Here is a 16,119-nt window from a genome sequence, read left to right on the forward strand (position 1 = left end):
GTCATTCTTTTAGAGCATGTTGGGAGTTGTCCCAATGAGTGGCATGCCCTTGATTATGGATTCATTGAATTAGTTTTGAATTTCTTATATTATCATTTGATACTCTAACAAGACAATATTGTCATATGATTAGTATTGGCCTCAACCTTTTAATATTAAACTACATAACCATTTTTGTTACCATGTGCCAATTATATGTATGTTCATATTTAAATTTAATATGTATGATATATTAGACAATCATTTAACTATTTAACATAATATGACAGACATTTACATGCATCACTTTTAGACAATGTATCGTTATCCATTTAATTGGCATACAATTAGTATTACCATAAACAATTGGGCATAGATTTCATAACCATATTTGTTGGGATAAGCCAATTTTCATGTTCAACATGCTTAAGTTTTTCTACATTATACATTATACAATCTTTTAGTTATTTAACATAATATTATAGCCAAATCCCTACAACTTGTTTGACAATGTAGTGTTAGCCTATTTATTGGCATAAGCAATTGGCTATAGATTTCATAACTATTTTGTTGGCATAAGCAAAAGTTTCATGTAGTCATTCTCCATTTGGGCTACATTATTCATTAGCCAATCTTTTATTTATTTAGAGATAACATTATAGCCAATTCACATTTAAATTTTGAACAATGTTTTTGTTAGCCTTTTTATTGACATAAGGGAAACATTCACTCAAATTATGATTTCACGGAGATCTTTTTAGCTAACCTTATAACATAACTTTAGGCATAACGTTTTTTTAACATCTTGGACAACATCATATGAGAATTTGATGAATATATCATCTTTATAATGTCATATTAAAATCAAGTATGCAAACAGACCGTAACATCTTCATACATAACATTTTCAGACATATCTTTAACATAGTATCATTCTTTTAATTCACATAATAACACTTAGCGTCAAACGAGTCCAATTAATAGGTTCATTCAATCATTATTTAATAAAAAACCATACACATAAGATCATCCAGAACCACATATAAACAACATGATTTCTAAACTATTCAACATTGAAATAATAACAACGATACTAGGGAAAGGAGTTCGACAAGAACGACCTGAAACAACCCTTGTTTTCAAGATCTTTGAATCATTCGAAAGAAAGTTCTCTTGGATAAACAAGTTCAGGGGATAAACCCATACATTATGTAAAACTTAATCTACGAAGACCACCTTAAACGAAACCTTGAAGAAACCTTGAAATCGCACTAGAGAACACGATAAATTTTCTGCCTTTTTCTTGCGTTCATTGCTTACTGTTTTTGCGTCCTTTTTGTATATGAGTTTGAACGTTATTTTTATGTTTAATAACTGATATTGACTCATTAACATAGGTTTTGTTAATTTAATTAAATAAATAAATTAACTAATTACTAAAAAGCCCCTCCTAGATTGACTAAAACTAGGAAAACACAATACTTGGTCAAATCTGAAATATTTCCTAAGAATTTCGTTTTTCCCCTTAAAATTAATTAAATGGATAATTTAATAAACTAAGGTACCTAGGGTAACTATGAAAGTTCCCGTAAATCATTGGAACAAAAATTAACCCTTTTGGACAATCCTAGGTTAAGTAATAGGATGTTTCTTGAGTTGTAATAGGTTAGTGTAAGAATTTTGATTTGAACCCTTTAATTTATTTAATTAAATTGATAATTTAATTAATTAAGTGACCTAGGATAATTAAAAAAGTACCCTTAAGTCGTTACAACCATAATTAACCCTATAAACCATCCTAGGTTAGGTACTAGGTTCTCTTTTTCTTGGTTTAACCGGAATCTGGATATTGCTTTGTGATTTGGGTTTTGCCCATCTAAATTAATTAATTAAGTTGCTAAATTAATTAATTAAGTATCCCAGGGTAATTACGAAAGTACCCTTAAGTTGTTTGGATCTTAAATAACTCTTTGGACTATCCTAGGTTAGGTACTAGGTTGTCCCTTTCATGTCTTAACCGAAATCTAAAAATTTCCTTTTTATTTTTGGTTTTTGCCCTTTTAAATTAGTTAATTAATTTTCTAAATTAATTAATTAGGTAACCTATGGAAATTAATAAAGTACTCCTAAGTTTTTAGGACTATAACTAACCTTTTGGACCATCCTAGGTTAGGTACTAGGTTGTCTCTTTAACTAGTACTAGGTTAGTGTCAACCCGGTTTTGGTTCTAGGTTATCGGGTGCACTAATGGGTCCAATTGGGTTAGTAATAGCTTATTAATTATTTAGGGTAGTTGGTTAGAGTCTAGAATTTTTAGGGAGCTTATGCCCCACATGGACTGCTCCCTTGTGCACGTTTTTCCCCCTAACTACCGAATCGGTTAGGGTGATCCCCTCCTTTGGCAGCTTTTTCACATGTCTTGCACATTTGCTTGCACATGGGTTGGTTGAACTTTCCTAACTAACTATTATTTATGCTTCATTTGGGAATGTTTACTTATTGTCCCAAGGATCCTCACTATGTCCTTGGGCACTGATCAATCTACATGATCCTCTTAAATGGTCATGTGTTATGGTACTAGGCTTTACATTTGGATGCCTAGTAGTTCATGTGATCTGTAAAGACGACTTTCTAATTAGCTTAGGGTCTTCAATCAGGTACATTCATTACACAAACTCATAGATACTTGAAAATTTAGCTAATACTCTCTAAGGCAACATTTCCGACTATGCCCATAATTTTCTAATATGCCAAATATTTGTAAATATTGTGCATTGGGATGTCTATTCACCTGTGATACACATTGTTAAGAACCTATTGGGATTTTAATTAAACGTATGATTTATTGGTATGTTACAAGTTTTTTGGGCGATCGCTTCTTAAGTCATTCAGGTGAGCCTTAGAATCACCTTTGGTGGAGGGTCTCATGTTTATGTCATTTGAAGTGATCGTGATGCTATATTATGTAATGCGACTATATGTTCTTATGTTGACTTAATGTGATCTATTATACTAGTTTTATGAAATTTTACTCAAAAAGAGCATGTTTTATACAAATTCCTTTTAGCATGATTTTATTGCATTACATTATACTTAGTGCATTCTAATTTACTAATTCCATATATTTTGTATATCTCTAAAGGTATAGGTAGCATTTGAAACGAGTCTCGAAGTGGAAGCTTGGATTAGTGTTCATTCAAGTAAGTGTTGGTATGTCCTCACTAGATTCATGGATATCATTAATGTTTAGTTTTCTTATTAAAAGAATTGTAATAGACTTAGATATTTTCTATATGTTGAAGTATGGGTCGTGTCGCAAGATATTCGTACGTCTAAAGATGGCGACTTTGAGACTTAGCCTTTCTTTATTATTTTCTATAAAAGGGATATTTTGAAGTATTACTATTTCATGTAAAAATGTTTAATTAGACATTACTTTTCATGCATGTATGAAATGATTGATGTCAAAGGGCTTGTACAAGAGATCAGAGAGGTCAAGTACGCCCTATTGTGATCTGAGAATACCTTTTGTTATAGAGTGTAATCTCGGGTCGCTACAAAGTTGGTATGACAGCATAGGCAATGAAGTAGTCTGAGGAATCCGAAGTCTTATCAAATCCACGTCCAATAGAGTCTTGCACATCGGTATGTTTTGTGACACATCTATGATCGAGGGGCTATGGGATGATAGAGTTTTAGTTTCTCCATCAATCTTCTGTTGTGCCAATAGAGTTGAGGTTATAAGTTTGTATTCCTAATATCTTTTATTGTGATTAAAGGTTATGACTACAAGAAGAGTGGCCTTAAGAAGGTTTAAAGAGGAAGGGGTGCATGAGGAAATTCCCCAAGGTGGATTAAATCCATAAGAATTTGAAGTTTCCCAAGGTGTCCAAGTTCCTACACAAGGTGATCAAGTCCGTATTGGAGGTGAAGGTAATGAGGTTCACGTGGTTCCCCCGGATATGACTAATGGGAATATTAGAGAGGCTCTACTTGCTTTAGCACGAGCGATGACATTTCATGTGAATAGGGGTATCGAACCTAGGGTGAATGCTATAGAGAATACTATGACCTCTATGTTGAGGGACTTTGTGAGAATGAATCCTCATATCTTTTTTTGCTCAAAGGTGAGAGAAGATCCCAAAGAGTTTGTTGATGGTGTGTAAAAGGTGTTTAGTGTTATGGGGGTGACTTCTAGTGAAAAGGTGGAGTTGGTCTCATACAAATTGAGGGATGTTTATCAAGTGTGGTACATTCAATGAAAGATAATAGGCCAGTTGAGTCGGGTCTAACAGAGCTGGAGGAGTTTAAGGAGGTTTTCTTAGGAATGTACTTTCCTTGTGAGAGGAGGGAGGTGAAGGTTGAAGAGTTCATTAACCTTAGGAAAAATGACATGATTGTGGATGAGTATTCTTTGAAGTTCCCCTTGATTTTTAGGTATGCTCAATCCATGGTGTCTAACCCTAGGGATGATATGAGTAGGTTTGTTATCGGTGTTTCTGACCATATGAAAGAAAAGTTTCGTACGGCCATGATCCATAATGATATGAACTTGTCTAGGCTTATGGTGGATGCACAATATATTTAGGTGTCCAATCTTAGTAGGATTTCAAGGAATTTGAAGAAGGGTGGAGTGATTAGAAAAACCAACCTATGTTTAAGAAGAGGGATCCAAATTATATGAACCTAGTGCTCCTAAGGTCAAGGGTGAAGGTTGTAGTAGTTCTCAAGGTGTTAAGCCTACTTGCTCTACTTGTGGGAAGAAGCATTTTTGGAAGTTTCTAATTTGTACCGATAATTGCTTTGGTTGTTATAAGGATGGTGATAAGGTGAGGGATTGTACTACCATTACATCTAGGGGAAACATACCAAGCAAAATACTCCAACTGTTCCAGAATGTGGTGCTCCGAAGAGGAATCACTTCTATGTTCTTCAAGGTAAGGTAGCAAATTCGGGTGATGATGCAGGTATGTTGTATATTTCTCTCTTGTGTACTGATGGGTTCCTTATAAGTGGGGGAGTATGTTGAGTAGTGGAGTTGTGATTTGTTGTCTCTTCTTTTATATTCGATTCAAGCTTGAGAATTAGAATGTCATATAAGCATGTTGTATGTTGCATTGTGTTTAGGAGTCTTGTTGAAATTCAACTTTATTGATTCCTTAGATTTTGCATTTCATGAAGTTAAGTTTATGTCGTAAACTGAATTAATATGGTTTTTTCTCTCATATTTTCATGTTTCCATCATAAAATGCTTATATATTGCATTATTGAATGTTTTAGAATAATTCATTATAAGGTTTGGCAATTTACTGTAAAGATTTTTCAATTTTGACTGAATTGTTCATTTATGCATAGTGGTTATAATGTGGTCAGAATTGATGTATATGAGAATAATAATGTGTGGAGAGGGATTTCCTCCTATAAAGAATGAAATATGCGAGTCTTATTGCATAATGAGTTGTAGAATAGTTTCTATCTTCTTGTTGTGTTTTGAGTATCTTGATTATGTGAAATTGGTGTTCCTCCAAATTGTATATTGTATTGTGTGGTATGGTTATGTGGTGTTATTATTGAGTTTCTTATCTCTTGAAAGTGCATTAAATGAAACAAATGTCATTCGAGGACGAATGTTGTCCAAGTGGGGATAATGTAACAGCTCTAAAACGACTTTGGTGAAACTAGAGCCTAAAATGTGTGACATTAGGTTTTGAACTCCTAAAATAGTTTATAGTGATTTTTTGAGGCATTTCCTAAAGTTTGGTGATGTTTTGAGGTTAAATGTCCAAGAATGTCCATGACGTTCGAAGATTTTTCTTGAAATATGCTTGTGTGTCTTAGAGTGTCTTGGCAAGTTTTACGTGTTCGTTTAGGTTGAAATTGATGTGGGGGTTCGTATAATGTGTACAACTATATTTGGGTTAGAAATTTCCGGGCAAGTCTCCCCAAGGTCCAACCAAAGGGTCCTTGAGGAGGACTGAACATGCATCCAAAAACTATCAAAACCAGTCCAACCTAGAGAAGGCAATCGACAACCAGTACGTCAGTCAACGCCCTGTAGGTGGAGGGAGTAGCTGGGGCTTAGGATAGGGATCTTTAGATCTAAATTGTAAGGCTCTGACCCAATCGATGGTTGCTAATACGGCCCGTTGATGGGTTGACGCATCGTAGACTGGTCCGTAGATGGCACCTGTAGATTTTCTGCACACGTCTCGGCTAGGTCAAGGGTAAGTTTGAAATTTTTCCTACTCTTCACAAAATTATTTGGGTGGTTTCTTAATGGTATTTTAAGTGATTTTATAAGTCTTGAAGCTTAAGGGGAATTCTTTATTCAAAATCAAAACCCCAAACCCAAAGAAGAACTCTCTAGAACATTATTGAAGCTTGAAGGAAGATTTGAACTTGAAGATTGGTTTCTCCATCAATTTGCATTAAATTTTGTGGATTAGCATCAACTAAGGTATGGTTTTTATCCTTGAATGTATCATGTTTAAGGATCCAATTTCCAAAGTGGTTTTCAAAGACTTTCTCAAGATATGAACTTCTAAATTGTAATCTAGCCATGGGTTCTAGCATAAAACGTTTTGAATCAATGTATTATGATTGAATTGATGTTAATTTTATTATTTTAAAACAAAAACTCGATGAACCCATGCAAAACATGCAATCCTAGTTTTGACAATATTAAGGGTGATTTGATCATGCTTAAATAGTGTTGATTTCTTGTTTAGTTTTATGTGGGCTATTGAAATATGAAATAAGCATGGTTGAATTGTATGTTGTCTGTCCAAAATTTCTAAATTCATATTGTGTAATCTTGGATTCATTTTATATTGTGCTTATTGGATTGAATTGGAGATCATGGTTATCGGTAAGAACCTTTGTGTATTGAGTTGGTAGAATTGGCTATAGATTGGAGTTGTGAGATCGGAATGGTGGTATATGACCTAACCTTCCCTATATTGTGTAGTATGAATTTTGAATTGTTATGATGATTGGTATGATTCACTAGCGGTGCTTATGTGCTATACTTTTGAATAATATTGCCTCGTCGGCATTACTTTATGAATTGTGAAACAATATGGCCTCGTCAGCATAAATTTATGAATTAGGATATTATCATGTTATAACCTGAATATGTGAGTATTGTTAAGGTATTGAAGAGTTATGTGGATATATGAAGTCAAAGTATGTGTTCTTCTAAGTGATTGCATGTGATCATGATAGGGTATAGTGATGCCTTATATGTGTATACTTGATGTTGGAGTGTGAATCTCCCTAGTTGACTATATGTGTCCTGTGATTGATTAAAGTGATATTTCTATAGGGTGTGTAGGGTGACTTGTAGTATATTTATTTTTCCCTATATGCTACTTGAATAATATTGTACATGTGATAAGATTATAATGAAGTGTGTCTTGTTTAGGTAGACCTATGTGCCTTACTTGATACATAAAGAATGTGAATATGAATCCTTGACTTAGTAGACTAAAGCACCTTTGTCATGAATGTATATGTATGAATTGAATATGATCTTTTATAAGGTTAAGAAGGTCATTTATGTAGAATCTTATAGAAAGAAGGTTATTATATCATTGAAGTTCAAAGTCGTAATGGTATTTTTCTTGTATAAATCATGTACTTAGAATTAGTTGGCTGGAACGGAATGAAATCACACTTAGGAAAGTCATTGATCTATCTTAATAACCATTGTTGGCAGCCCTAGTGGACTCTCTTTGGTAAGGTGTGTTATGATTTTGTTATGAACAAGATATGGTACCTAGTTATGTGCTCCTTTATTGAATTACTCTGTGAGAAAAAATGCTAGAACTGAGAGAATATTCTTGCGTAGTAGCTCTAGTTAAGAAGGAGAATAGAGTACAGAAAAACCCTTGATATTCCTTAACCATGTTCCTACATGGGTTGTGTCCTTGTTCTACCATTGGCAAGTAGAACACCCTCTATAAAAGTAGGTTTGACTCCATATTTTATGCCTAGCTAATATGGTGTATGTCAGTTATTTCCTATCCTCATCATGCAGGATACATCCTAGTGATGGAGAAGTACTATAAAGTTTAGGTAGTGGAACAGGACGTTGTCTAGACATTGCATAAGTAGTCTTTGAAGATGTTAGTGTGTAGGTTCCTTAGATGTTCTCTAAGACCATTATGTGAAATTCCTAAATTAATTAATTTATGCTAAATGGTTTAATGAATATACTGACTTAGGCTAAAAGTATGTTAATGAAAAGGTATTTATCTAGGGTAGCCTTAAGATTGCTTAGGTATCTTGGAGAGGGTGTATGGGAGGTATATTCATGTCTCACTTAGATGAGTCTTAGAGTAATTCTAGGTAGGGAGTTAAATGTATGAAATGTGAATAATCATATCTTAGATAATCTAAAGGATCACATAGGTGTGTGTGAAGGGGTTGTATGGGCGCGCTCTTCACGAGTCACTTAATTGAGCCTTGGAATCACCTTTGGTGGGAGGGTCTCTTGTTTATCTAATTTTAAGTGATCTTGATGCTATATTGTGTAATGTTACTTTATGTTCTTATGTTTTCTTAATATGATCTCTTATAATTGTTTTAGGAAATTTTACTCAAAAAGAGCATATTTTATATAAATGTCCTTTTAGCATGATTTTGTTGCATTACAACATACTTAGTGCATTCTAATGTACTAATTCAATAAATTTTGTCTATCTCTAAAGGTGTAGGTGGCATTTGAGAGGAGTCTAGAAGTGGAAGCTTTGATTAGTGTTCATTCAAGCAAGTGTTGGTATGTACTCACTAGATTCGAGAACATCATGAATGTTTAGTTTTCTTATTTGAAGTATTGTAATAGACTAAGATATTTTCTACGTGCAGAAGTATGGTTCGTGTCCCAAGATATTCTTATGTCTAACATGGAAACTTTGAGACGTAACCTTTCTTTATAATTTGCTATAATAGAGTTATTTTGAAGTATTACTATTACGTGTGAAAAGTTTTAGTTCCGTACTACTTTTCATACATGTATGCAATGAACGATGTCAAAAGGCTTGTAGAAGACCTCTGAGAGGTCAAGTATGCCATGTTGCTATCAGAGAATACGTTTTCTTCTAGGGTTTATTCTCAGGTTGTTACAATATCATAGATACATGGGAAGATTGTTAGTTAATCTATATTTCCCATGTTAGTGTGAATCTAATGATAATTGTTTTATTGCTCCACAGATTGTTATTCTTATATACCAATGTGTGATTTTCAAGTTATTACATGTTGAGCCTTATAATGAAAAGAGGAACATGTTGAAAGTTGGAGAAAGTAATTCCTCCATAATGCAATAAAAATGATTAAGTATGTGTGCACTATGAATTATGAAAATAGTTCCTAATTGCTTTTATTGCTTAGGGTGTATATGTACGTGAAGTATGTGTTCCTTGTAAACAGGGTACATTGAATTTGAAGTTATAGTGTGCTTATGATCTTTCGGTGAAGTCTTTTAATCCGTGAAGGTGTTTTAGTGTCATACGAGGATGACTGCTGTCTATGTGTGGGGAAATATAACGACACTCAAAATGAAATAGGACATGTTAGATCCTATCATGAGTTTTATGAGTTAATAAGGTTTCAAAATGATGAATAATATAGCTTTAGAAGTCAGTTTGAAGAGTTAGAAAGTCAAACATTAAAGAACAACCAAGACATTCGGAAACTAGCCTTTTGTGTGAGCTAATGTGTCCTTGTTTATTGTGCATGTTTTTAGGTGTTGTATGGAATCTAAAATAAGTGAGGATGACCCTAGTACCTAGAGGGACATACCTAGGCTCAAAACGTCCGGGAACGACTCCCCAAGAACACACCAAAGAGTTCTTTCGGAGGACCAAAGGTGTTGCATGAGGGATGCCGAAACAACCTGTTTATGAAACCGCCTACATGTCGCGGAGCTATAACTTAAAGACAAAAATTATGCCTTGTGGCGCAGGCTTGTGATGCATTATTGTTTGTCGGTGCATTCAATGCATTTAGTGAAAGAGTTGTGTGTGTGTAGAGAACTTTTGTAGTAGTTTTAACATGCTTTTATGTTTGTTTTGCAGAAAAGATGTCCAAATCATAAAACATAGAAGGCAGCTGGAAAACAATGCAGAAAGATGACCTACGAAGGATATCGATAGTCCATCGTTCAAACGAAGGTCCGATGGTGGTGACCATCGATGTACAGTTCAGGCTGAACGAGAAGCTCGGGAAAGGTGACTAACTCTGGAACTACAAAGCGGAATGACGATATTGGCAGACCATTGTTTTTGTCATAGATAGTTCCAGTACCTTAAATTGGAATAAGATAGAGCGACGGAGGGCATCGATGTACAATAGGTGCATCGACGGACCATGTTGTTGGTCCGTTGATTAATTCAGAGAAGGTGTCATCTGAAGAAGAGGAAATATTCTAAGTCTGGACTGACAAAGGTAGTCCACGGATCGTCGATAGTGTAATCTGAAGAAGAGAAAAATATTCTAAGCTTTGACTGACAAAGGCAGTCGACGACCGTCGTTCTATCGACGGTCCGTCAGTAGTGGTCGTCGATCGATGCCGCGTTTTGGAACAAACTTTCCTTATTTCAATTCCTTTTAATCTAGGACAATGTTTTCTATAAATAGGGATTAAAACCTCGTTTTTAGGGTTAGACACTTTTAGTATTGTTCTAGTTTTATTTGGAGATTTGTTTTTGCAAAGTTTGGCATTAACTCAATTTCCGGATTATGTCTGAAGATTTATCTTGCAATTTCAAGTTCATTTTCACAGTTTATTGTTATTGTTTGAGTAAGTTCATGATATCTTTTTTAAAAATTATGAATTGTGATCTTGATTGCATGGGTAACGAAATGAACCATTAGGATTGTGGGGAACATGGGTAATTAACAAAGTAGACCTACCAAATACGCAAATATCAAATAGGTTTTTGTGTGTATTGATATTTCTTTCGTTTAGAAGTCTTTTTAACGAGTGCACGTGTTAGATTTACTCTTTTTAATAATCAAAACTCACCTTTTCAAACTCAAGACTTGAGACATCATCTATTCTGAGAAATCACATCTAAAAAGACAACGGAAGAATGAAATGTAAGAGACAGATTATATACATTAAAGAGCTATGGCAAGCAATGAGAGTAGTGAAGAAACTGAAACTTCTATCGTCCAATAGTCTCTCGCTCATAGATGTCACGAGTCACACCGATGAACAAGACTCTACTAGATGTGTCACTATAAGTATTTGAAACCTAGAGAGTAATCCCAAAACCTTATGCCCTGATAGTAAGTTTGTAACGACCCAAGGGTATACCCTAAAAGACACACGACGTCGTAGACTTCTCAAAGGCCTTGGATAAGCCTCTTAGCATTCATTCATCGCATTGTCATAAAATGGGCAGAAAAATTAAAAAGTTTCATAGCATAAAATAATGCTAGATCATCACATCATTTATAAAATCATAAGTACATAGTTTTGACTCTAAATCTCATTTGCCATCTTAGACTCAACATCAATAGAATAGAATAGGAACACGACCCTTAACAACATAAATGATTAATCTATACTATTACATGACCTTAAATAACAACTTGACATGAAGGTCATTGATTCATAAGGACACACTTGAACTTGGGAATAGCTATCCAAGCTCTTCATTCTAGGAAATATTCTCTAGCCAGCACAACCTACACTTTGTGTAAAAAGATGAAGAAGAATTGTATTATTACAAGAATATACTAAAAATGATAACCATGCAAAAACATGATTTAAAGAGGACATTTTGTTAAAAACCATATATCATGTATTTATAGTTAAAATTGATGTACATTGCTACAGTAAGAACACATTAGAGTTCAAATACAACATATAGACATGAATATCACTCATACAAATAGTTGAATCCATTTTATTACATTTAACGCACATTCAATAGACCACAATCTAGACATGAGAATCATCACGTAAGACAACCTCCAAATATCACTAGTGCAATGTACAAGTAGCATCCTATAATACAAGTTACAGCAAGTGGTCCTAGGAAGTAACCCTAGACTTAAGCACATCTCGTTCAATAACATACCACACATGCATTAACCTTAGACATAAGACCTACATACTTCATTAATGATCACATGAGAAATATTTTATTCATTTCATCTTAGTCATAACTTATTTCGTTCATATTATAGGTAAACAACCCTCACAACCCCTTCACAAGCTCAATTGTGTAATGTACACATGGAGTCCCATACCCACACATATACCAAGAAAAAACATTTACAAGCCATAAGTGTAATTCACATGCATCATCATAAATCATGTCTTGACATAAGTAAGTAAATCCTAACATACATTCATATTTACATACATGAACCATAATCTATATTTCATAAAAGAACCTAATCATAACTTCCTTTAAAGTACACTTATGGAATGTATATGCAGGGTGAATAGTCCAACCTACACTAAGTAATTCTTCAAGTAATCATGACCAATATTCATAATCTTATATTTAACATTAGGGAGACTTAGCCAAAACCAACATAAACCATGTGAGTTACATGGAATCCTGTGTCATATAACCCCACACCTAAAAAAGGTGTTCTACTTGCCAAGGTAGAACCATACATAATAGCTATCTAGGTTGATCCACTAGCTAGAACCTACGGGGGCATGTAGTTAAGGGATAGTAAGATTTCTTCTAGAAACCCGACCTATTGCATTAGTGAAGAGGCTTCAACCTCATGAGTATCATTTGAATCACCCAACCTATTCCATTAGCGGAAGGGTCTTTTACTTATTGTAGATATCCACTCGGTCCTAAGCTTAAACTCCTTCTTTAATATCTTAAAGCATTTATTTATCATTAGTTCCTAATGTAGTATTGAGCGACTTTCTCTCTCATACATCATATAGCTCAAAGGATTCTATGATGAGAATGAAGTTTCATCATAGAATCTACATTATGTGACAATGTCCTTTCACGTAATCCTAAGAAGTCTTGTTTAGAGTACAATTAAGGAAATCATCCAAGAGTACAATTAAGGAAATCATCCTAACATAGTCTAGTTTATTGTATCATACTTTCATTGTGTATGTGTGCATATATGATAAAGCCTTTCACATAAACATTATTAGACAACACATGCTCGTATTTCATTAATCATACACTTTACAGGCATAGTAATAGAAAATGGTGCATATGAGAACAATCGTTTCAATTGACACCATAAATATTTCCTGCTCATAGTTATGAATAAGATATATGTGTACATAGTGGTCTCATAATGACATAAGACCATCATAAGAATGACTTTTAAAATAATTGACAATGAACCCATGATTATGTCGCAAGATAAGAAATTTGACCTTACAATCACATTGGAAAACCATTTAAAAACTCCTTAGATGAAAGGTTAACTAAGTATCAAGGGTTACCATAATTAATAGAAGAATGGCCACAAAATATTGGAGAATAAAACCCTTGGAATCCATCCCATACCTTGATCTTGAGCTTGTTCTTCAATGGAGGTTCTAAAGAGAGTTTAATTTGATAGGGAAAGCTTTGATTTGAAGAATGAAATCTAAATTGGGGTTTTATGTTTTTTAACTATCTTATAATACCTAAAAATAGGTAATATAACCGCCCATTCTTTCATTGGGACGTGGCTTAACAGTGAGTTGAAGGTGGCTTTGACGGAATCGATGGAGCGTCATCTGGTTGACGAGCCATCTTGCACACCATCGTTTGTGACAGAGACTCCCTCATTTGGGGGATAAGATCCCAATGCTAAGTATGGAGCCACGCCCATATTTGACGGGGAATCCATCAGACCACTGGTCGTTGATCAAGGGCGTGGTTTGACAAAACCTTGGCAGATTTTTCCAAATAATTGGGTCCTCCTCAAGGAGACTTCGGGTGGTCCTTGGGTAATACATCAATATAGATTTAAGGGTCCTCTCCTATAATTTTGGACACAAAAAAACGTAAAACATGCGAAGGCACACTAGCACATACACACAACTAGATTCCAAACTTCTTAGTCGTTTGTTGATGTTTGACTCCCAAGATCCATAAAACTACTATCACAAGATGTGGCACACTTTATTAACATATTCTTAACTCTTAAAACACATGTGAGGCTCTAGATAATCCTAGTTTGTCTTGATGGTTGTTATGGTGGGATCTCATTAGTATGTTACTTTAGCTCATTAAATCCTTAGTTTTTTGTCATATTCTTTATTCCGTCAATATTATCTACACATAGGGTTTGTTGAGTATTAGAATCGTTGGGTTTTAGCTTTAAGAATTATCCAAATCAGATTAGTATGTTGATATTCAATTTATTAAATGAATTTCAGAACCCTGGATATGTTTTTCTTTTGTTCTTCAATTACACATGTTAGATCAAATATTTTAATTATTCAGTTATACATGCCTCAGTCGTTAAAGCATCACTATCTGATTAGTTGTAGCATTCACCATTTTCATGTCCAATTTTGAGCTATCTAGTATTACACAAACTTAATCATAATATGTTAACCATATTTTTCATTGGGAGTAGAATAATACCGAGTTTTATTAGGGGTTAGCATAACCAAGTTTTCCAACAATCACTATCCAGAAAAGTTGTAAGTTCTCCCTTTAGTCATCACTTTATTCATCATGCCAGCATGCCTCTAAGCCTTTAGATGGGCATATTGGGTCCTCTCAAAGGGGTGTGTACATCATCATCCACATTTAGCTCATGTGGTCTTATTGTCGGTTATTAGTAGCTCCCATTGTTCAATCAGAATCTATTGCATCGACCATGATTAAAGATTAGTTAGTATTCAGTCAGCCTATTGTAAATGTGGTCCTTGCATCCAGTTAGATCATTATTAAGTATCTATTTCATATTTAGATTATATCATTGTTTATTTACATTATTCAGTTAGACGTTATTACATCTCTATTTACTTTGCATACTCAGTACCTTTCAAGTTTTGACGCATACTCTGCGCTACATCTTCTTGTGATATAGGTTCCAAATCTCTGTATTTTGATCACCCTTAGATCAGTTATTGATATGAGTTTAATAGAATCATTGGTGACTCCTCATTCTCCAAGGATAATAGTCATGAGTTTCATTTCAGTATTTCCAGTCCTTACTTTTAGTTTTGCTAGACTTAGCTTGTGCATGTCCCATCATTTCTAGTCACTTAGAGGTTATCTTTAGCCATAGAGAGATTCTGTTTAGTATTGAGTTACTATCTTCCTTGAATTAAACTCATCAATTTTCATATATCTCTATTACAATATATGTATGTTCCCCATTTCTAATTTTTATTTACGATTATATCATCCACAGAGTTTTTATAAATCACTTATATTTAGTATGCTTATGATCATGCCAGCAGGGTTATATAGGGATAACTTGTGGTGCTATGTCCCGTGTCCGCATCCAGGATGTAGCTTCAAGGCATGAAAACATTTGTATCAAAGCACTAGGTTTAAGTGTCCTGGATATATGAATAGACGCACTAGGTAAAGTCTTTTTCATGAGTGTGTATTGCACACTACATCTAATGAGGCATACTACAAATTGTTTTGAGAAAACATCTTTTTCTTCTTACTCTTATCGTGTGTAGGATATGATCAAATTCCATTTTCACTTGATGTTTTACATTTCAGCGTTCACGCCTCTTCGTAGAGCTAATGCTAGGAATGCAAATGCCAGAAGTGCTAACACAATTCCTCCAATCCCAAATCAGGAAGTCTCTATGCTGAATTTGGAATTGTTATTCAGATATTGGCTTAGAGTGTTCTCGACCAGAACAATCAGTAGGTTCAAGCTCTTATTAATGCAAATTGTGGATAAATAGTAGCAAAGGTCCTTGACTTTGTTAGGATGAATCTACTAGAGTTCTTAGGATCACAAATTGGTGAGGATACTCTAAATTTCGTGGATGAGATCAAGAAAATCCTAGATGTGACGCATGTCACTGTGAATTATCGGGTTGAGCTAGCATCTTACACAATTAAAGATGTGTCTTATCTTTAAGATACTAAGTGGAAAGATAATGGGGGTACAGATGCTTCTCCTATCACTTAGGATTTCTTCAGCAAACCTTTCTAGACAGGTTTT

Source organism: Solanum pennellii, chromosome 8, assembly GCF_001406875.1.
Source record: "Solanum pennellii chromosome 8, SPENNV200".
Taxonomy (NCBI): Eukaryota; Viridiplantae; Streptophyta; class Magnoliopsida; order Solanales; family Solanaceae; genus Solanum; species Solanum pennellii.